General features: G+C 46.1%; 1 long non-coding RNA gene across 1 annotated transcript; it reads left to right on the top strand.

Annotated features, from left to right (window-relative positions):
- The first annotated feature begins 316 nt into the window (after positions 1–316).
- LOC141130147 (uncharacterized) lies at positions 317–2,364 on the top strand. The gene is made up of 4 exons (XR_012242008.1): positions 317–501; positions 1,531–1,584; positions 1,929–2,103; positions 2,199–2,364. It is a non-coding gene; the product is annotated as an uncharacterized lncRNA (long non-coding RNA).
- Positions 2,365–22,238: the final 19,874 nt, after the last annotated feature.

Below are 22,238 nucleotides of genomic sequence, written 5' to 3' on the forward strand. Positions count from 1 at the left end.
AGAGTGCTGGGGGGATATCTGGGGTGTAGAGGGGTCAGAGTGCTGGGGGGATATCTGGGGTGTAGAGGGGTCAGAGTGCTGGGGGGATATCTGGGGTGTAGAGGGGTCAGAGTGCTGGGGGGATATCTGGGGTGTAGAGGGGTCAGAGTGCTGGGGGGATATCTGGGGTGTAGAGGGGTCAGAGTGCTGGGGGGATATCTGGGGTGTAGAGGGGTCAGAGTGCTGGGGGGCATCATTCTAGCAGATTCTTCAGTTTCTTTGCTGTACAGAATGATTGTTCATGTAATTAATGTGGAGCTCCACCCAAAAGGGGAAGCTCCGCTTGTCTGCCTCCTACCTACTTGATGTCTGTTTACTAGGCATTGTCTCCATTGTAGGGGCCCCAGAGCATTACTTTGCCCAGGGGCCCATGATGCTATAAAGACGGCCCTGCATATGGGTGTGGACTGGCCAAACCGCATTCCCGCTCCTCATTGCAGAAGCTGGCGGCATCATTTCAAGGTAACGCCTCGCTGTGTTGTGTATCTTTGGGACTTTCTGAAGACGCGGTTCTCATTGACCTCGACCTCTGCCTGTTCTCTTCTCTGCTTGCCAACACACCGCGCTACGCTCTGCTCTCATCTACCTTAGATGTAAATTATATATAAAATACAATTCTGAATATTTGGAACAGAAATACGCTGCAATAAAAGTTTCCTCCAGGCAAACGTTAAAATAGAACCGTAAAAAACTCACATGTGCGTAAAAACACATTGCAATTTCCCACGTATGTGCATTCAACGGCTGAGCTGCTAATTACGTGGGGAACCTGGACTGCCTGAGGGCTTTGTAAATATCACACTAAATGGTGTAATGGCAATGTTGGCTGCATGTTCGCTTAAACACACTTCAGGGTAATTAGAGGCTTAAAGTGTCACTAAACCCACATCATAAGAAAACGATAAATGGTGTATTAAATGCCGTTCATGCTCACTCAGTCACTATGAGATTTGTTTTCTGTATTCTGCAAATAAAACCTGGATGATCTTGCTGCTCTCTATCTCCACCTTCTGTCCATGTCCCCAATTCAGCTAGGGATTTTGCAGAGCAGTGTTGGCAGCTCTGCACATGCTCAGTTTGCAGTGAGTTTCTCTGCTGAGCATTTCCTCCCTATCACATCTGAGCAGCCCATGTGACTATAGAGTCACACATGTGGGCGTATACATAGTGGTAAATGACAGCCCACTCCCTCCTCCTCCTCCTTCTCCATGCCCACTAAACAGCTAAACACAATGAGGGTGAGATAATACATGTAGATTGATGGAGGCTTCACCCCCCCCCTGTTATTCTAAGACACAGGCTGGAGGGGTGAGACACAGCCTGTGACATGTTATTGCTAAAAAATAATAAAGATTTGATTTCAAATATCTATTTGTATGACAATTTGAAACAGTTTATTCATATTATTTATTTTTACTCTGTATCCCAATGTTGTTCTTTATTTTGAACTTGTGACCAGCAGAAGCTCCTCCTGCTTATGTTTCCCTGCAGACAGGCTGGGAGAGAGCCGGGTCATGTGACAGCTGGATATCGATTAGGAAAAAGGTACTTGGATATTTTTTTTCAATTAAAATAATTACAGTGCCGCCATCCATATACAGAAAAAAAGAAATTCCCCTCACATTTGGGACTTTAAGGGCTCTAAGGAATGTACAAAACACAAAAATGTACACAAAGAGTATTTTCTTAGTATCAAAAATTTCTTAAAATATTAAAAAAAAGTTGCATCAATACAATACATGAAAACATGGATAAATGGTCAAACGCCACGAACAAGAAAAATTCCACTCAGTAGAAATAATGGAGATTGATACAGAAAACCATATTTACTACTAAATAAATATAAATATAAATATAAATACTCAACCATTTATTGGAATATATTCCAGGTGCCTTCCATCCCCTCCCCCTCCATTGTTTCAATCACGTGTGACTCCTTGCAAGCCCCCTGGTGTTGGCACCCGTCTGGAGGGGTGAGAATTGACCAATGAGGACCCCTGAATTAGTGTTTTTACCTAGGAATCTCTGGCTATGTGGCACTTTTTTTGGAATCCATTTTAAGTGGTAACTATATTAACAGACCATTTTTTTATACATAGATGCTAATGCGTTGTAAAGTGTTGGAATATTAAAATCTTTTCTTTGATGCATTTCACTAGAATACAAACCCCCTGAAGAAGACCGCATCATTGGTCGAAACGCGTCGGGGTATTCGTGTGGATGTTTATTAAGTTTTAATATCTGAAATGTACTGTATTTTCCATGTCCAGATATAACATTTTTTGAGACATGCCTGTAACCAGAGTACATATTCTTCTGCAATTGACGATCAGTCTGTATGTCACTGTTTGTATTAATAAATGATTTTAATATACTTTTACTATACGATCTATATATTATTATGCCGCTAAAAAGCCCCCCTGGGGAATTTTCTGGTCCTTTCTTTACAATTTACTGGGGTGTGCGGCTAACTCCAATCCATGTGTGTTTCCTCCATTGTGATACAGAAAACCATACGCCAACACGTTTCGGAAATCTTTAGAGCTCCTTCTTCAGGGAAGGTTTTTAACAATCTTGGTAAATGTAATCTATGAAACAGAACATATAGTAGAGCATTCATTACCAATCATTGGTGACATAGCATGTTGGAAACAGGGAGAGAAGAAGAGTGAAGGAAAAATGACGCATGACAGCAACTACTCACAATGCCTGAGCGGAAGCGCAAAATGCATGGCCAACCAATGGCAAAAACAATGTTTGTAGTAAATCCAACCAGGGTAAAAACAGATATGCAGAAGGATAAAATGTCCGGTAGCCAAGAAGACCTTTTATCTTATGGAATTTCCATAGGATTGGGCACACTGAATGATGCTGCTTAGGGGTTCTGTCCCTTATCTTACTCCCACATTACAGATACACCGAATGGAACAGAATCTTATATTTTTATAATTGTGTCAAGATGGCTGCCCAAATCCTACGGGATTTCAGCATCCAAAAAAAAAAAAAAAAGCCGTCCTCCCCAAGATGGCTGCCTGGAGCCCATAGCAGGGGACAATTTGTCTTCAGTTCGCTCCTACCAGCCTAAAGAAACAGCACAGTCCCCAGCCGCCTATAGTGCAGGGCCTCTGAATGGGGAATATGTTCTAGAATGTGCTTGTTCCCACATTGTGATAGTGTGAATGTGGACAAAACTCATAACACATATACAGTACGTGCTTCACAAGATTGCAAGTAGCACGCTGTAGGCATGCTATGAGTAAGGCTTCATCTGAAACGCGCTAGTGTGTTCCTGTTGTAGCCTGCCTTGTAGCCAATATAGAATCGTTGGAATGGATGTTACTGAGTAGCCGGCTTCATTATATTGCGCGGTTGCGTGACGTTGTACCCAAGTGAAATTTTGATCATATTTTTCCCCACAAATAGAGCTTTCTGTTGGTGGTATTCGATCACCTCTGCGGTTTTTATTTTTTGCGCTATAAAGAAAAAAAGAGTGACAATTTTGAAAAAAAAAAAAACACAATATTTTTTACTTTTTGCTATAATAAATATCCCAATTAAAAAAAAAAAAAAAAGACGTTTTTTTTCGTCAGTTTAGGCCGATATGTATTCTTCTACATATTTTTGGTAAAAAAAAAAAAAAAAAATCGTAATAAGCGTATATTGATTGGATTGCCCAAAGTTATAGCGTCTAAAAAAAAGTTATCGATTTATGGCATTTTTATTATTATTATTTTTTTTTTACTAGTAATGGCGGCGATCTGCCATTTTTATCGGGAGTGCGACATTGCGCGGACACATCGGACACTTTTGACACTATTTTGGGACCATTGACATTTATACAGCGATCATAAAAAATGCACTGTGTAAATGTCACTGGCAATCAAGGGGTTAACTGTGTTACCTAGGGGGTGATTCTAACTGTGGGGGGAGGGGACTGACGAGGGGAGGAGACTGATCGGTGTTCCCATATACCAGGAACACACGATCGGTCTTCTCTCCCCTGACAGGACGTGGATCTGTGTGTGTACACACACACACAGATCCACGTTCCTGCTCTGTGACGAGCCATCGCAGGTGCCCGGCGGACAACGCGGCCGCCGGACACGCACATCGGCTCCCGAGTGATGTGACGGGTGCGCGCACCCCCTACAATGCCGGGAAGCCGAGGACTTCATATGACGGCCACCCGGAGGGACAGAGTGTTCCTGCGGCCGTCATATTACAATGGCTGGGATGGGAAGTGGTTAAACGCATTTACATGCCAGTACATGCGTTTTTTATGCGGCAACACTGAAGAAATGACACTTGTCTACAATGTAAAGTAGTGAGTGTACAGCTTGTATAACAGTGTAAATTTGCTGTCCCCTCAAAATAACTCAACACACAGCCATTAATGTCTAAACCGCTGGCAACAAAAGCGAGTACACCCCTAAGTGAAAATGTCCAAATTGGGCCCAATTTGCCATTTTCCCTCCCCGGTGTCATGTGACTCGTTAGTGTTACAAGGTCTCAGGTGTGAATGGGGAGCAGGTGTGTTAAATTTGGTGTTATCGCTCTCACTCTCTCATACTGGTCACTGGAAGTTCAACATGGCACCTCATGGCAAAGAACTCTCTGAGGATCTGAAAAAAGAATTGTTTCTCTACATAAAGATGGCCTAGGCTATAAGAAGATTGCCAAGACCCTGAAACTGAGCTGCAGCACGGTGGCCAAGACCATACAGAGGTATAACAGGACAGGTTCCACTCAGAACAGGCCTCGCCATGGTCCACCAAAGAAGTTGAGGTCACGTGCTCAGCGTCATATCCAGAGGTTGTCTTTGGGAAATAGACGTATGAGTGCTGCCAGTATTGCTGCAGAGGTTGAAGGGGTGGGGGGTCAGCCTGTCAGTGCTCAGACCATACGCCGCACACTGCATCAAATTGGTCTGCGTGGCTGTCATCCCAGAAGGAAGCCTCTTCTAAAGATGATGACAAGAAAGTCCGCAAACAGTTTGCTGAAGACAAGCAGACTAAGGACATGGATTACTGGGACCATGTCCTGTGGTCTGATGAGACCAAGATAAACTTATTTGGTTCAGATGGTGTCAGGCGTGTGTGGGGGCAACCAGGTGAAGAGTACAAAGACAAGTGTGTCTTGTCTACAGTCAAGCATGGTGGTGGGAGTGTCATGGTCTGGGGGTGCATGAGTGCTGCTGGCACTGGGGAGCTACAGTTCATTGAGGGAACCATGAATGCCAACATGTACTGTGACATACTGAAGCAGAGCATGATCCCCTCCCTTCAGAGACTGGACCGCAGGGCAGTATTCCAACATGATAACCACCCCAAACACACCTCCAAGACGACCACTGCCTTCCTAAAGAAGCTGAGGGTAAAGGTGATGGACTGGCCAAGCATGTCTCCAGACCTAAACCCTATTGAGCATCTGTGGGACATCCTCAAATAGAAGGTGGAGGAGCGCAAGGTCTCTAACATCCACCAAAAATATTTACAAAAATGTGAGGGGTGTACTTACTTTTGTGAGATCCTGCAGATAAGAGTATTTTAATTAAGCCTGCATAGATGAGCCCCATGCCTATATCACCCTATGGATCAGTACAGGCGAACGTTAGGCAATGGGCGTGCAGCCCCCCCCATTAACAGCCCCCAACGGCGCCATCGCTCTGAGGGCGCGACTCTTCCCGCTGATCTACGGAGTGCCTTTTAGCAGCGCTGATTTAAACACGGCAGCTAAAACTAAACTCGCCGGACGTGTGCAAATACGGATCAGATTTATGGATCCAATTACAGTCCTGTGAGGGCTGTGTGAGCAGGAGCTGGCACCAGGATGCAGGCCGGGGCACCGCGCTCCCTCACTGAGAACTTCTGTCACACTTGACGAGCGGCGGCAATTTACTACCTGGCGTCTCTGCCTCAGGAGTTACGCTCATTACTTTAACTTTAAATAATGCCAGAGCAAACATCAGCAGCAGTGTGTGAAGGACGGCGGCCGACTGCGGAGAGATGGCACCGCAGGGTGGGGGGAGGGGGGCTGGAGAGAGACAGGCGAGCGGGCCCTGGGCGATCGGATCCAGCAGACCACACAGCCTGCTAGCAGCCCCTCCACCTCTCCATCGGCAAGATTTAATCCTTATATAACCAACATCATCTGTGGGGATTAAACGTTATACATTGTTTTTTTTTTTTAATTTTATTAAAGATACTTTTTATTTCAATTTTCAGGAATTTATAACACTTGTATTAGGAATATACAGGACTGTGCAAAAAATTTGGGTAGGTGTGAAGAAATGCTGTAAAGTAAGAATGTTTACAAAGGTATATATTTTAATCATTTATGTTGATCAATTTACAAAATGCAAAGAGAAAACAGAAGAAAAATCCAAATCAAATCAATATTTGGTGGGAACATCCTTTTGCTTCAAACCGGCATCAACACTTCACATTTTGTACACCTGCAAAAAGTCAGGAATTTTGTAGGATTGGTGTCAGGTGTATGTTTAACCAATTATACCAAGCAGATGCTAATGATCATCAATTTCATATGTAGGTTGAAACACAGTCCGTAACTGAAACAGTAACAGCTGTGAAGGAGGCTTAAAACTGGGTGAGGAACAGCCAAACTCTGCTACTAAGGTGAGGTTGTGGAAGACGGTTTCATGTCACAGGTCATACACCATCATCATGCATCAGCGAGGTCTCTACCAGGCAAAGATTTCAAAGCAGACTGGGGTTTCAAGATGTGTTGTTCAAGCTCTTTTGAAGAAGCACAAAGAAATGGGCAAGCTTCTGGATCGTAGATGCAGTGGTCAGGTAACGCCGAGGAGCGTAGATGCAGTGGTTGGGTAATGTTGAGGAGTGTAGACACAGTGGTTGGGTAACGTTGAGGTGTGTAGACACAGCGGTCGGGTAATGTTGAGGAGCGTAGATGCAGTGGTCGGGTAATGTTGAGGAGTGTAGACAGAGTGGCGGGTTACATGGAGGAGTGTAGATGCAGTGGTCGGGTAATGTTGGGGAGTGTAGACACAGTGGTTGGGTGACGTTGAGGAGCATAGACACAGTGGTCGGGTAACATTCAGGAGCGTAGACGCAGTGGTCGGGTAATGTTGGGGAGTGTAGATGCAGTGGTCGGGTTACGTTAAGGAGCATAAATGCAGTGGTTGGGTAACATTGAGGAGTGTAGACACAGTTGTCGGGTAATGTTGAGGAGCGTAGATGCAGTGGTCAGGTAATGCGGAGGAGCGTAGACACAGTGGTTGGGTAACGTTCAGGAGTGTGGACGCAGTGGTTGGGTAATGTTGAGAAGTGCAGACGCAGTGGTCCAGTAACGTTGAGGAGCGTAGATGCAGTGGTTGGGTAACGTTGAGGAGCGTACACACAGTGATTGGGTAACGTTGAGGAGCGTAGATGCAATGGTCAGGTAACATTGAGAAGTGTAGACGCAGTGGTTGGGTAACGTTGAGAAGCATAGATGCAGTGGTAGGGAAACGTTGAGGAGCGTAGAACCAGTGGTCAGGTAACATTGAGGAGCATAGACCCAGTGGTCGGATAATGTTGAGGAGCATAAACGCAGTGGTCAGGGAACGTTGAGGAGCGTAGACCCAGTGGTTGGGTAACATTGAGGAGCATAGACCCAGTGGTCGGGTAACATTAAGGAGCGTAGATGCAGTGATCAGGGAACATTGAGGAGCCTAGACGCAGTGGTTGGGGAACAATGAGGAGTGCATATACAGTGGTCGGGTAACGTTGAGGAGCATAAACCCAGTGGTCGGGTAACAGTGACAAGCGTAGACACTGTGGTCAGGGAATGTTGAGGAGAGTAGACGCAGTGGTCGTCCAAGGAAACTTAATGCAGCAAATGAAAGACACATCATGCTTACTTCCCTTCCACATCAGAAGATGTCCAGGAGAGCCATCAGCACAGAACTGGAGGAAACCAGTGAGACCCAGGTACACCCATCTACTGTATGGAGAAGTCTGGCTAGAAGTTTTCTTCATGGAAGAATTGCAGCCAAAAAGCCTCTGACGTGGAAACAAGGCTAAGAGCCTCAAAACATAGGAACTGGGTGCAGAAAAATGGCAGCAGGTGCTCTGGAATGATGAGTCAAAATGTGAAATATTTGGCTGTAGCAGGAGGCAGTTTGTTGGGGGAAGGGCTGGAGAGCGCTACAATAATGAATGCCTGCCAACTGTGAAGCATGTTGGAGGTTCCTTGCAAGTTTGGGGCTGCATTTCTGCAAATGGAGTTGGAGATTTGGTCAGGATCAATGGTGTCCTCAATGCTGAGAAATACAGGCAGATACCTCCACATCATGCCATACCATCAGGGAGGTATGTGATTGGCCCCAAATGTATTCTGTAGCAGGATAACAACCCCAAACATACAGCCAATGTCATTAAGAACTATCTGCAGTGTAAAGAAGAGCAAGGAGTTCTGGAAGTGATGGTTTGGCCCCCACAGAGCCCTGATCTCACTATCATGGAGTCTGTCTGGGATGACATGAAGAGACAGAAGGATTTGAGGCAGCCGACATCCGCAGAAGACCTGTGCTTACTTCTCCAAGATGTACATAGAACAACCTACCTGCTGAGTTCCTTCAACAATTCCTGTCTGGTGTCAGCTCTGAGCCTGAGCACTGAGTAAGAGGGTCTAAGGGACCATACTAGAGGCCTGAGTCTGAGGCCTAAGCAGGAGTGAGCCCAGAGGCTGAGCATCATTTATTTTTATGTTTTCAGTGATGGCGGAAACCTCTGCAGGGTTGCTTTGTCTTTTAAATTAAAATTCGGCCATCAATCCCTGAAAATGCACTTTCTGGTTGGCATGACAAGCTTTACACCACTGAGCTGACTTTCCCAATATTACACCCTGTAAAAGTACCATTGATAACATCACTTCTGAACTGTGCATCACTTATTAACTGACCTCGGCTTCACTTACTACTGACCTCTGACCTTCTGCGTCACTTACTACTGACCCCTGACCTCTGCTTCACTTACTACTGACCTCTGACCTTCTGCTTCACTTACTACTGACCCCTGACCTCTGCGTCACTTACTACTGACCCCTGACCTCTGCGTCACTTATTACTGACCCCTGATCTTCTGCATCACTTACTACTGACCCCTGATCTTCTTCATCACTTACTACTGACCCCTGACCTTCTGCTTCACTTACTACTGACCCCTGACCTCTGCGTCACTTACTACTGACCCCTGACCTCTGCGTCACTTATTACTGATCCCTGATCTTCTGCATCACTTACTACTGACCCCTGACTTCTGAGTCACTTACCACTGACCCCTGACCTCTGCGTCACTTACTACTGACCCCTGACCTCTGCGTCACTTACTACTGACCCCTGATCTTCTGCATCACTTACTACTGACCTCTGATCTTCTGCATCACTTACTAGTGACCTCTGAACTTTGCATCATTTACTACTGACCTCTGATCTTCTGCGTCACTTACTAGTGACCTCTGAACTTTGCATCATTTACTACTGACCTCTGATCTTCTGCGTCACTTACTAGTGACCTCTGAACTCTGCATCATTTACTACTGACCCCTGATCTTCTGCATCACTTACTACTGACCCCTGATCTTCTGCATCACTTACTACTGACCCCTGACTTCTGAGTCACTTACTAATGACCCCTGACCTCTGCGTCACTTACCACTGACCCCTGACCTCTGCGTCACTTATTACTGACCCCTGAACTCTGCTTCACTTACTACCGATCCCTGATCTTCTGCATCACTTACTACTGAACCCTGATCTTCTGCGTCACTTACTACTGACCCCTGATCTTCTGCGTCACTTACTACTGACCCCTGACCTCTGCATCACTTACTACTGACCCCTGACCTCTGCTTCACTTGCTACTGATCCCTGATCTTCTACATCACTTACTACTGACCCCTGACTCCTGCGTCACTTACTACTGACCCCTGACCTCTGCATCACTTACTACTGACCCCTGACCTCTGCTTCACTTACTACTGTCCCCTGACCTCTGCTTCACTTACTACTGTTCCCTGACCTCTGCTTCACTTACTACTGTCCCCTGAACTGGTTTTGATGCATTTCCTTTAAATTCAAAGGAAAAGGCATCCAGCCTTGGGGCCCATTCATACTAAAGCATTCCACTGTGGTGCATGCACATCTGTTCATGTGCGTTACTGCATGTAATATCAAGTGTTGTGTTAGGGCGGCCAATGCACCACAACGGATGACAAAAGTATGTGTGTTGTGTGTTGAGCACCAAAGTTATTATGTATAGGAGCACTGACACTATGTATCAATTATGTAACAATATCTAAGGAAAAAAAAGAATATTTTTTCATTTTGTGTACAGATAGTAGAGTGTTCAGCACTTTCTGCCCAAGGTGGGGGTGGGGTGGGAGGAAAGCCTTGGTTTAGATATACTTCTTGTTAGGCTCAATGACACTATTGCCCCAATAGCCATTGCCTGGTGTCACTGGGGGGGGGACCAATCAAAGTTTTGCTATGGGGTCCCATGAATTATAGTTATGCCCCTGCAAGATCACACAGGATTGAGCTGGGAGGGGGAGGGGTCATCCTGCTCAATTCTGTGTGATCTTCCCTTTATCCTTCGGTTTTGTACAACTCCACAAAACATGTTGGCGCTACATATCTGACCGCAGAAATTCCAGCTAATGACAGCACCGTGGCGTCTCCCTGCGCTCCCATCCATCATCCGGTAATCAGCCTCCTCCGCTAATTAACTTCCCAATGACAAGACACATGATGAGTTTATTCCCAGAGCTGATCTGCATTTTGCAGAAGAGACGATTGTTAGTCACATTTTGGAGTCTCGCTATCGGAGGGCGATTATCCCATTATAGGAGACCTCCGCAGGAAATAAAATCGCTATCGGAGGGCGATTATCCCATTATAGGAGACCTCCGCAGGAAATAAAATCGCTATCGGAGGACGATTATCCCATTATAGGAGACCTCCGCAGGAAATAAAATCGCTATCGGAGGACGATTATCCCATTATAGGAGACCTCCGCAGGAAATAAAATCGCTATCGGAGGACGATTATCCCATTATAGGAGACCTCCGCAGGAAATAAAATCGCTATCGGAGGGCGATTATCCCATTATAGGAGACCTCCGCAGGAAATAAAATCGCTATCGGAGGACGATTATCCCATTATAGGAGACCTCCGCAGGAAATAAAATCGCTATCGGAGGACGATTATCCCATTATAGGAGACCTCCGCAGGAAATAAAATCGCTATCGGAGGGCGATTATCCCATTATAGGAGACCTCCGCAGGAAATAAAATCGCTATCGGAGGACGATTATCCCATTATAGGAGACCTCCGCAGGAAATAAAATCGCTATCGGAGGGCGATTATCCCATTACAGGAGACCTCCGCAGGAAATAAAATCGCTATCGGAGGGCGATTATCCCATTACAGGAGACCTCCGCAGGAAATAAAATCGCTATCGGAGGGCGATTATCCCATTATAGGAGACCTCCGCAGGAAATAAAATCGCTATCGGAGGACGATTATCCCATTATAGGAGAGCTCCGCAGGAAATAAAATCGCTATCGGAGGACGATTATCCCATTATAGGAGAGCTCCGCAGGAAATAAAATCGCTATCGGAGGACGATTATCCCATTATAGGAGACCTCCGCAGGAAATAAAATCGCTATCGGAGGACGATTATCCCATTATAGGAGAGCTCCGCAGGAAATAAAATCGCTATCGGAGGACGATTATCCCATTATAGGAGACCTCCGCAGGAAATAAAATCGCTATCGGAGGACGATTATCCCATTATAGGAGAGCTCCGCAGGAAATAAAATCGCTATCGGAGGACGATTATCCCATTATAGGAGAGCTCCGCAGGAAATAAAATCGCTATCGGAGGACGATTATCCCATTATAGGAGACCTCCACAGGAAATAAAATCGATATCGCAAGTTAATGTGCGCTGCGTTAAAGCAGCGGATTTATTTCGAATGGGCTGCCAACACCCCAGAAGAGGTAAAAAAATGATGGAGGTGCATTACCACACACTGTGGTGTGCTGCAACACGTGTTGTTTGACCGCAAGGGTCCGATTTGGACCTAATCGTTTTTAAGAGATTTTTTCCTTTAATTGTTTTATCTCTCTTATTTTTTTTAAAAATTTGTATAAAAATATTTCTTTATAAATAATCCACAATTCCACAATCTGAATAACATACCGTACAAAAATGGAAAGTCAAACTTTAACCACTTGCCTACCGGGCACTTGCACCCCCGTCCTGCCCAGGCGCCATTTTTCAGCTTTCAGCGCTGTCGCACTTTGAATGAGAATTGCGCGGTCATGCTACACTGTACCCAGAATTAAATTAGAGCTTTCTTTTGGTGGTATTTAATCACTGCTGGTTTTTTATTTTTTACTAAAAAAGAAAAAAAAAAAGAAAAAAACAGACCCAAAAATGTGAAAAAAAAAAAATTTCTACTTAGTTTCTGTCAGTAAACTTTGTAATTAAGTAAATTTTCTCCTTCACTGGTGTGCGCTGATGAGGCGACACTGATTGGCATTGATAGGCTGAACTGGTGGGCACTGATAAGGTGGCACTTATGGGCACTGATGAGACGGCACTTATGGGCACTGATTAGGTGGCACTGATATGCCGCACTTATGGGCAGTGATAGGTGGCACTGATATGTGGTACTGATGAGCACTGATAGATGGCACTGATGGGCACTGTTAGGTGGCACCGATGGGCACTAATAGGTGGCACTGATTGGCACTGATAGGCGGCACTGGTGGGCAATGATAGGCAACATGGATAGGCGGTACTGATGGGCATTGATGGGTGACACTGATGGGCATCGATGGACAGCAGTGATGGGCATTGATGGGCAGCACTGATAGGCAGAACTGATAGCCAGCACTGACTGGCATCACTAATGGGCACTGATTGGTGGCACTTATGAGCAGTGGTGGGCACTGATTGCTGGCACTGGTGGGCACTGATTGCTGGCATTGGTGGGCACTCATCGCTGGCACTGATTTGTGGCACTGGTGTCGCTATTGTAATCAGGGCACCGATGATCAGTGCCCTGATTACATGTATAGATGTCCCCCTGTGAGGAGATGCCGCCGATGGGCTCTCCTCTCCTCACACTCTGTCAGTGAGGTGAGGAGCGCCAATTACCGGCATCTCCGTGTTTACATGTGACCGGCTGTGATTGGACACAGCCGATCCCATGGTTTAAGAGCCGCGGACATGGCTCTTTACAGAGATCGGGGTCACGCAGTGAAATAGCAACGCGGCGTGGCCATGATTGCCGCGCTGCGAGCCCCCCGCGGGCACACGAGAGCGGCCGTTCTGGGACGCCGTCATATGACGGCGTCCCAGAACGAGAACCTCACCGCCCCGCGGTCATTTGACGGTGGGCGGGCGGCAACTAGTTAAAAGTTACATAAGTACAATGTGAAGAACATATCACCACAATCCACATTGCCGATAGGCCATGCTCCCTGAGGAGACAACTTGCCTCTTATGTTTCAGAGGTAAACAATCATAATCTGTTATAATTTTGTTCTATTAACCACAATCCTGATCGTTTATCTCCAAAACGAAGAACTGGAAGACAGACGGCAAAATCTAACCGCCTCAGTACGTCCTTCTATGTTATATCAACACAGCTGAACGGGACTCAGAGTACGCTCCCCACACTGAGGAATCTGCATCTCCCCCCTCAAGTAGTGGAAGATTTTCCATCCCACAAAAACGTGGAAGAACGCAGTCCAGGCCCCTCAATTCCAAAATCCCCCCCCCCCCAAAAAAAAAAAAAGGCAGGGGAAGCAAAAAAAACCAAAAAAACAAGAGATGAAAGGAGGAAGAGAGAAAAGAAGGGGAAGGGAAAGGACTCGGCACTCTCAAACCTAGCCAGCGACAGTCCGATAGTCAACACTTTAAAAAAACATAACGGTTACCTGATTTGAGTAACAGAGGAGGTGCAGCACTAGAATGATTGCTCTCGTTCTAACGATCGCGGCGATACCTCACATGTGTGATTTGAACACCGTTTACAATAGCGGGCGCGACTTACGCATGTGTCTTCTTTGGTGCGCGAGCACGCGGGGACAGGGGGAGCTTTAAAAAAAAAAAAATTCTTTTTTTAGTTTTTTTTTTTATTACTATGTTAACACTGGCCCTTTAAAAAAAATTTCTGATCACTTTTATTGCTGCCACAAAGATTGTAAACATCCCACGTGACAGTAATAGGTGGTGACAGGTACCCTTTATGGAGGGATCGGGGGGTCTAAAGGATCTCAAACCCCTCCTCTGCGCTTCAATGTCTTTAAAACTCCAATATCGCCGTTTTTTAATCCTTTGGTTTTTTTTACAAAAAACATCACTTCTGGCTTACTACATCAGAGACCCGATCAAAATCGATTCCGGTTTTATTCAGGTCTCTGGCCAGCCGGCGGATGTGCCAGCAGGTTGCTCGGGCCTCCTGGTGGGGATGGAAGACCTGGGCAGAGCGGCGGAGGGCGGCGGGAGGGGGGGTGTCCCCTCTGGCTGCTTTTGATAACGGCCGAGCGGCTAATAAGCCATATCACAAGAAAGCCGACCGTCCGTTCTAAAAAACGGGGTGATGCCTCAAGCACCAGGCATCACCCCAGTACAAGCAGTTCCTCAAAATGATGTACAGGTACGTGATTTTGTGGGAAGTTCTGTCAGAAACCATGAAATCAAACCGTACAGTTAAATCACACTTGTTTAATAATAAAAGTAAAAAGAACAAACGTAGTCAAAACATAGCCAAAGTTCAGTAACCGGAACGGATAGTCAGACAAGCCAGAAGTCAGGGATCAATGTAGTGGAACAGCAAGCAGGATCTAGAGCCAGAAGGGATGTCAGCAAAGCAAGTCTTGAACAGGATCTCAGGAGATGGTTTTTGTGATGTTGACCAAGGCGAAGGCAGAGATCACCTGGGCTGAACGGCTTAAGTAGGCAGGACTGAAGAGCAGGATAACATCAACAGCTGAGTAACTGTGGAGAGATAGGAGCTGGCAATTACCCGACAGCTGAGCGGCCAGCTCAGAGAAGGAATGGCTGAGCCCAGCCCTGACAAATGTTTAAATAAAAAAAAACATCTAAGTGCCTTATTCCTAATGGATATGCAGCTGTCACATGACCCGGCTCTCTCCCAGCCTGTCTGCAGGGAAACATAAGTAGGAGGAGCTTCCAGTCCTCTGCTGCTGGTCACATGTTCAAAAAAAAAAACGGCCTTTGGAATACAGAGTAAAAATAAATAATTAACATCAATAAACTGTTTTAAATTGTCATACAAATATATATTTGAAATCAAAATGTTATTATTTTTTGGTAATAACATGGTGTGGTCGGATTTCTGCCAGTCACTGGCTGTGTCACTCTTCTCCAGCCTGTGTCTTGGAATAAGAGGGAAGTGAAGCCTCCATTAATCTACAGGTAATAAAAAAAAGGTCTTTTTACCCCTATGAGGATGTCGTGTTTGACGAAACGCGCTGGGTCCAGCTCCTTTAAGTGTTCTGTACTTTTAAATACATTTGTTTTTGATGGTTTTTGTGCGACTGCTTGGTATGTTTTCACATATGTGCCTGAGCTGAGAGAGGCGGGCTATCCAAGAAGAAGTCCATTCCTACCAGAATTCAGGGGATTTGAGAGATCCAACTATATGAGACACCTGAGCGATTTTGCTTTCCTAGGAGATGTCTGTTATTTACCACTGTGTACACGCCCCACATGTGTGACTCTATAGTCACATGGGCTGCTCAGATGTCATAGGGAGGAAAAGCTCAGCAGAGAAACTCAGGTGATAACTGAGCATGTGCAGAACTGCCAACACTGCTCTGCAAAATCACCAACTGAATTGGGGACACGGACAGAAGGGGGAGATAGAGAGCAGCAGGATCAACCAGGTTTTTTGCAGAACACAGAAAAGGAATCTCATAGTGACTGAGTGAGTATTAGACATGTGCAATTCGTTTCGTTCCCGAATTCATTTTTTAACAAGTTTTGACAAATTCAGAAATATCAGAATTCGGAAATTCAAAAATTCGGAAATTCGAAAACCCAAAAATTCAAAAATCTGAAATAATAATTAATAATAACTTAACTATTACTAACTACTAAATTATAGGTATTGGAATTTCCTTTCAAATTTGGCTGTTATAGAACGTAACGAATACGAATTTATCTGAAGTTACAAATTATGCAAAATAGCCAATGCCATATCTAAACAAATGGAACGTAACAAATTAATAATAATAGATAACAATAATAATAATGATAAAAACGTTATATTATTATTATTTATTATTAACTTGTTCCGTTCCACTTGTTTAGATACGGCATTCGTTATTTTGCATAATTCATAACTTTGGATAAATTCGTATTCGTTACGTTCACTAACAGCCAAATTTGAAAGGAATCGAGTACTCCGTGTTTCTCTTAAATCAGGTTCCCCAGAGCATCCCTTATGTCAGAGTCCCCAGAGTTCTCCCTTACATCAGAGTCCGCAAAGTCCCCCTTTACACTTAAGGGAACTCTGCGGATTCAGATGTAAAGGGGGATTCTTGTGATTAAAGCGGGATTCCGGCCAGCTAAAAAAAAAATTTAAAGTCAGCAGCTACAAACACTGTAGCTGCTGACTTTAAATAAGTACTTACCTGTCCTGGGTGCCCGCGATGTCAGCCGCCCGAGGCTGACCCGTCCCTCGGCTCTCGGGTCCCGACACCGCCATCCTAGGTAAGGGAAACAGGCAGTGGAGCCTTGCGGCTTCACTGCCAGTTTCCTACTGCGCACGCACAAGCTGCGCGGCGATCTGTGAATGGCCCCGTGGTGTTCTGGGAACACACACAGTTCCCAGAAGACAACGGGGCCGCTCACCGAGGAGCAGCACACGCCGCGGAATAGGAAGAGGCAGATTAGGAAGACTGCCTAGCAACAAGGGTTTAGGTAAGTATAAAATTTTTTTTTTTTTCCAAATGTTTTTTTTTTAATTTTTTTAGGAATTTTGGTGGCATTTTTTTTTTACGGGTGGCCCTCCGCTTTAACTTCATATGATTAGAAATGTTATTTAATAGTAAAATATATGTATAATTTATACTATTAAAATAAATTGCTGTGTGCCGCTAAAGTGTTCGGGTTTGACTTGAAGAAAAGGTGGCAACCCTAGGCGCAACAAGGACCATAGGGTTGGGCAGGAAAGCACTAGACGGGGTCGGCAACCTTGGCCCTCCAGACATTTTGAAACTACAAGTCCCATAAAACATTGCAAGACCCTGACAATCACAGGCACGACTCCTAGAGGCAGAGGCATGATGGGATTTGTAGTTTCCAAGGTTGCCTACCCCTGCAGAATCCTGGATATCCTCCAGCCAGGAAATGAGGGCGGGGCTCTATCTGACTTGCTGCAGCTTCTAATGCACATTGCGAGAAGCTCACAGTGTGCGGTGAAATCAGAGGAAGCCGTTTCAGTCCAGGAGAGGAGCCGGTACAACTGAAGGATGGAGGTCAGATTTGGGAACATATCCTGTACTTTCCCTTCTTTATTTCCCTAGCTCTCCCCCCCCCCCCCCCCCCCCCCATATGGGACATAACGGAGAGAAAAATTCTCTGAATTATATGTAATGATTTCGATGAATCCGAGACGGATCCAATATTGTCAGAGTACACATGTTACCCTTTTCCCTGCCAGGCAGGCACTGACGGAAGCTGTCACGTTCTTCTCCAAAGCCTGAGCCGACGCCAACGTCTCCTCCAGACAAATTCACAAAACAACGTAACCCTTCAGTGCCCGGCGGGTATTATGTGACCACGATAAGTGGGCTTAGGAGTCTTTAAATCGTTTTTTTTAAAAAGAAAAAATGTGGTATTTCAGCCGGTGATCGCTGTCACATGACAATGATCAAAAGCTTGAAGTCCAGCCCCCTTTTGTACTAAGATATCCTCGCTGCCATAAATTGCTCTTCCTGTAACCCACTGTGGCTCATCACGTGATCAAATGCCTTGGCACGGTCACATGACCCCTGCTGAAGCCAGTGTGACCTCTGCTCCTCCTATTCAATACTGATCAATGCCCAGGCGATCGGTCACATGATCAGCTGCATTGGGAATCGGGAGGAGCGTTTTCTCCAGCCAGGGTAGAATTATTGGGGCTGCTGCTAATGTTGATGTGACCAAAAGAAAAGAGACGACGTGGAAGGGTTCAATTATTTGATGAGTGGTGCCCTTTAAAGGTTTAAAGGGTAACTCCATTTTAATTGAATAATAAGCTGTTTAAAAAGGAGAAGCCAAGCAAGTTATTAAATGCAGCCAAAAATTCTTTCCGTGCAACAGCAAAACAGACAAAACCTTGGATACAATCTGGGCCAATATACACGATCACTGGATTTATTGGTGTTGGCCTCCTGACACCTTGTGGCGAATTGCTGGAACTACAGGAAGATGAATATTACCTAAATGTTAAAGCGGAGTTCCACCCAATTTTGAGAGGTGGTCTTAAACGAAAGACCACCTCTCCACCCCTCGTTTTTGGATATTTCATTTTTTTTTTCTTACTTTCTCTTGTACCTTTTTTGGAAATACCAAGAGTACTTCCGATCCAGCCAGGGCGCAGCCGAGGACGTCACATCCTCTTCTGCGGCGAGCCCCCCATTGTCTTCTGGGACATGTGTGTGTCCCAGAAGACAAGCTGGCCATTCACAAAGCATCGCGCTACTTGCGCATGCGCAGTCGGAAACCGGGAGTGAAGCCGCAAAGTTCCACTGCCGGTTTCCCTTAGTTGGAATGGCAGAGCCTGCACCCGATCCGATGGATGGATGGACAGATTGGCCTGGGGGGGCCGACATCGCGGGCTCCCTAGACAGGTGAGTGTCCTTATTAAAAGTCAGCAGCTACAGTGTTTGCAGCTGCTGACTTAAAAATTTTTTTTTCGGCTGGAACACCGCTTTAACAGCAGAAGACAGCCAAACCTTCATTAAAAAAATTATAAACGATAAATGGGGACATTTGCCAGTGGTTTGTGTCTCTGCCCCTCCCACAATGGTGACAATTACTTACAGTGGTTTGTGTCTCTGCCCCTCCCACAAAGGGGAGATTTCCTGCAGTAGTTTGTGTCTCTGCCCCTCCCACAATGGGGAGATTTCCTGCAGTAGTTTGTGTCTCTGCCCCTCCCACAATGATAAGATTTCCCTTAGTAGTTTGTGTCTCTGCCCCTCCCACAATGATAAGATTTCCCTTAGTAGGTTGTGTCTCTGCCCCTCCCACAATGGGGAGATTTCCCTGCAGTAGTTTGTAACTCTGCCCCTCCCACAATGGTGAGACTTCCTGTAGTAGTTTGTGTCTCTACCCCTCCCACAATGGGGAGATTTCCTGCAGTAGTTTGTATCTCTGCCCCTCCCTCAATGGTGAGACTTCCTGCAGTAGTTTGCGTCTCTGCCCCTCCCACAATGGAGAGATTTCCTGCAGTAGTTTGTGTCTCTGCCCCTCCCACAATGGTGAGATTTCCCCCAGTAGTTTGTGTCTCTGCCCCTCCCACAATGGTGAGATTTCCCCCAGTAGTTTGTGTCTCTGCCCCTCCCACAATGGTGAGATTTCCCCCAGTAGTTTGTGTCTCTGCCCCTCCCACAAAGATGAGATTTCCCCCAGTAGTGTGTGTCTCTGCTCCTCCCACAAATATGAGATTTCCCCCAGTAGTTTGTGTCTCTGCCCCTCCTACAATGGTGAGACTTCCTGCAGTAGTTTGTGTCTCTGCCCCTCCCACAATGGGGGGATTTTCCTGCAATAGCTTGTTTCTCTGCCCCTCACACAAAATTAAATTTCCCTTCAGTAGTTTGTGTCTCTGCCCCTCCCACAATGATACGATTTCCCCCAATAGTTTGTGTCTCTGCCCCTCCCACAATGGGGGATTTCCTGTAGTAGTTTGTGTCTCTGCCCCTCCCACAATGGTGAGGTTTCCCTGCAGTAGTTTGTGTCTCTGCCCCTCCGACAATGGGGGGATTTTCCTGCAATAGCTTGTTTCTCTGCCCCTCACACAAAATGAAATTTCCCTGCAGTAGTTTGTGTCTCTTCCCCACCCACAAAATGACATTTCCCTGCACTAAATTGTGTCTCTGCCCCTCCCACAATGATGAGATTTCCCTGCAGTAGTTTATGTCTCTGCCCCTCCCACAATGGGTTATTCCTGCAGTAGTTTGTGTCTCTGCCCCTCCCACAATGGGGGATTTCCTGCAGTAGTTTGTGTCTCTGCCCCTCCCACAATGGGGGATTTCCTGCAGCAATTTGTGTCTCTGCCCCTCCCACAATGGTGAGATTTCCCTGCAGTAGTTTGTGTCTCCGCCCCTCCCTCAATGGTGAGATTTCTCTGCAGTAGTTTGTGTCTCTGCCCCTCCCACAATGGGGAGATTTCCCTGCAGTAGTTTGTGTCTCTGCCCCTCCCACAATGGTGAGATTTCTCTGCAGTAGTTTGTGTCTCTGCCCCTGCCACAATGGTGAGGTTTCCTGCAGTAGTTTGTGTCTCTGCCCCTCCCACAATGGTGAGATTTCCTGCAGTAGTTTGTGTCTCTACCCCTCCCACAATGGGGAGATTTCCTGCAGTAGTTTGAGTCTCGGCCCCTCCCACAATGTGGAGATTTCTTTCAGTAGTCTGTGTCTCTGCCCCTCCCACAATGGTGAGGTTTCCTGCAGTAGTTTGTGTCTCTGCCCCTCCCACAATGGTGAGATTTCCTGCAGTAGTTTGTGTCTCTACCCCTCCCACAATGGGGAGATTTCCTGCAGTAGTTTGAGTCTCGGCCCCTCCCACAATGTGGAGATTTCTTTCAGTAGTCTGTGTCTCTGCCCCTCCCACAATGGGGAGATTTCCTGCAGTAGTTTGTGTCTCTGCCCCTCCCACAATGGGGAGATTTTCTGCAGTAGTTTGTGTCTCTACCCCTCCCACAATGGGGAGATTTCCTGCAGTAGTCTGTGTCTCTGCCCCTCCCACAATGGTGAGATTTCTTGCAGTAGTTTGTGTCTCTACCCCTCCTACAATGGGGAGATTTCCCTGCAGTAGTTTGTGTCTCTGCCCCTCCCACAATGGGGAGATTTCCCTGCAGTAGTTTGTGTCTCTGCCCCTCCCGCAATGAGGAGATTTCCTGCAGTAGTTTGTGTCTCTGCCCCTCCCACAATGGGGATATTTCCTGCAGTAGTCTGTGTCTCTGCCCCTCCCACAATGGGGAGATTTCCTGCAGTAGTTTGTGTCTCTGCCCCTCCCACAATGGGGAGATTTCTTGCAGTAGTTTGTGTCTCTGCCCCTCCCACAATGGTGAGATTTCTCTGCAGTAGTTTGTGTCTCTGCCCTCCCACAATGGGGAGATTTCCCTGCAGTAGTCTGTGTCTCTGCCCCTCCCACAATGGTGAGATTTCCCTGCAGTAGTTTGTGTCTCTGTCCCTCCCACAATGGTGAGATTTCTCTGCAGTAGTTTGTGTCTCTGCCCCTCCCACAATGGGGAGATTTCCCTGCAGTAGTTTGTGTCTCTGCCCCTCCCACAATGGGGAGATTTCCCTGCAGTAGTCTGTGTCTCTGCCTCTCCCACAATAGGGAGATTTCCCTGCAGTAGTTTGTGTCCCTGCCCCTCCCACAATGGGGAGATTTCTCTGCAGTAGTTTGTGTCTCTGCCCCTCCCACAATGGGGAGATTTCCTGCAGTAGTCTGTGTCTCTGCCCCTCCCACAATGGGGAGATTTCCCTGCAGTAGTTTGTGTCTCTGCCCCTCCCACAATGGGGAGATTTCTCTGCAGTAGTTTGTGTCTCTGCCCCTCCCACAATGATGTGATTTTCTGCATCTGGATCATTATCTCCAATGAACTAAAACCAGTGGATTATTCTGACAGCCAGGCAACTAGCATTTTAATAAGAATATTTCAGCAATGGTAGCCTCAGGTTAAAAAAAAAATATTTTTCAAGTGGTTTCAAAAGATTGAGTTTTTTAACCACTTCCTGTAATAGGACACACCTGAACGCCCTCGGGTTTCAGTGGTTATGGTCAGGATAATGTCTGCAGCTGCAGCCATGCTCTATAATGCCAAAACCATCTCTATGGCTTGAGAAAGGAGCTTGGACACTTTAAAACGCGTAGCCACTCCCCTTGGCTGCTGGTCCCCTCAGACGACTCGTCACTTTCGGGTTT

The sequence above is a fragment of the Aquarana catesbeiana genome, linkage group LG02, assembly GCF_042186555.1.
Source record: "Aquarana catesbeiana isolate 2022-GZ linkage group LG02, ASM4218655v1, whole genome shotgun sequence".
Taxonomy (NCBI): Eukaryota; Metazoa; Chordata; class Amphibia; order Anura; family Ranidae; genus Aquarana; species Aquarana catesbeiana.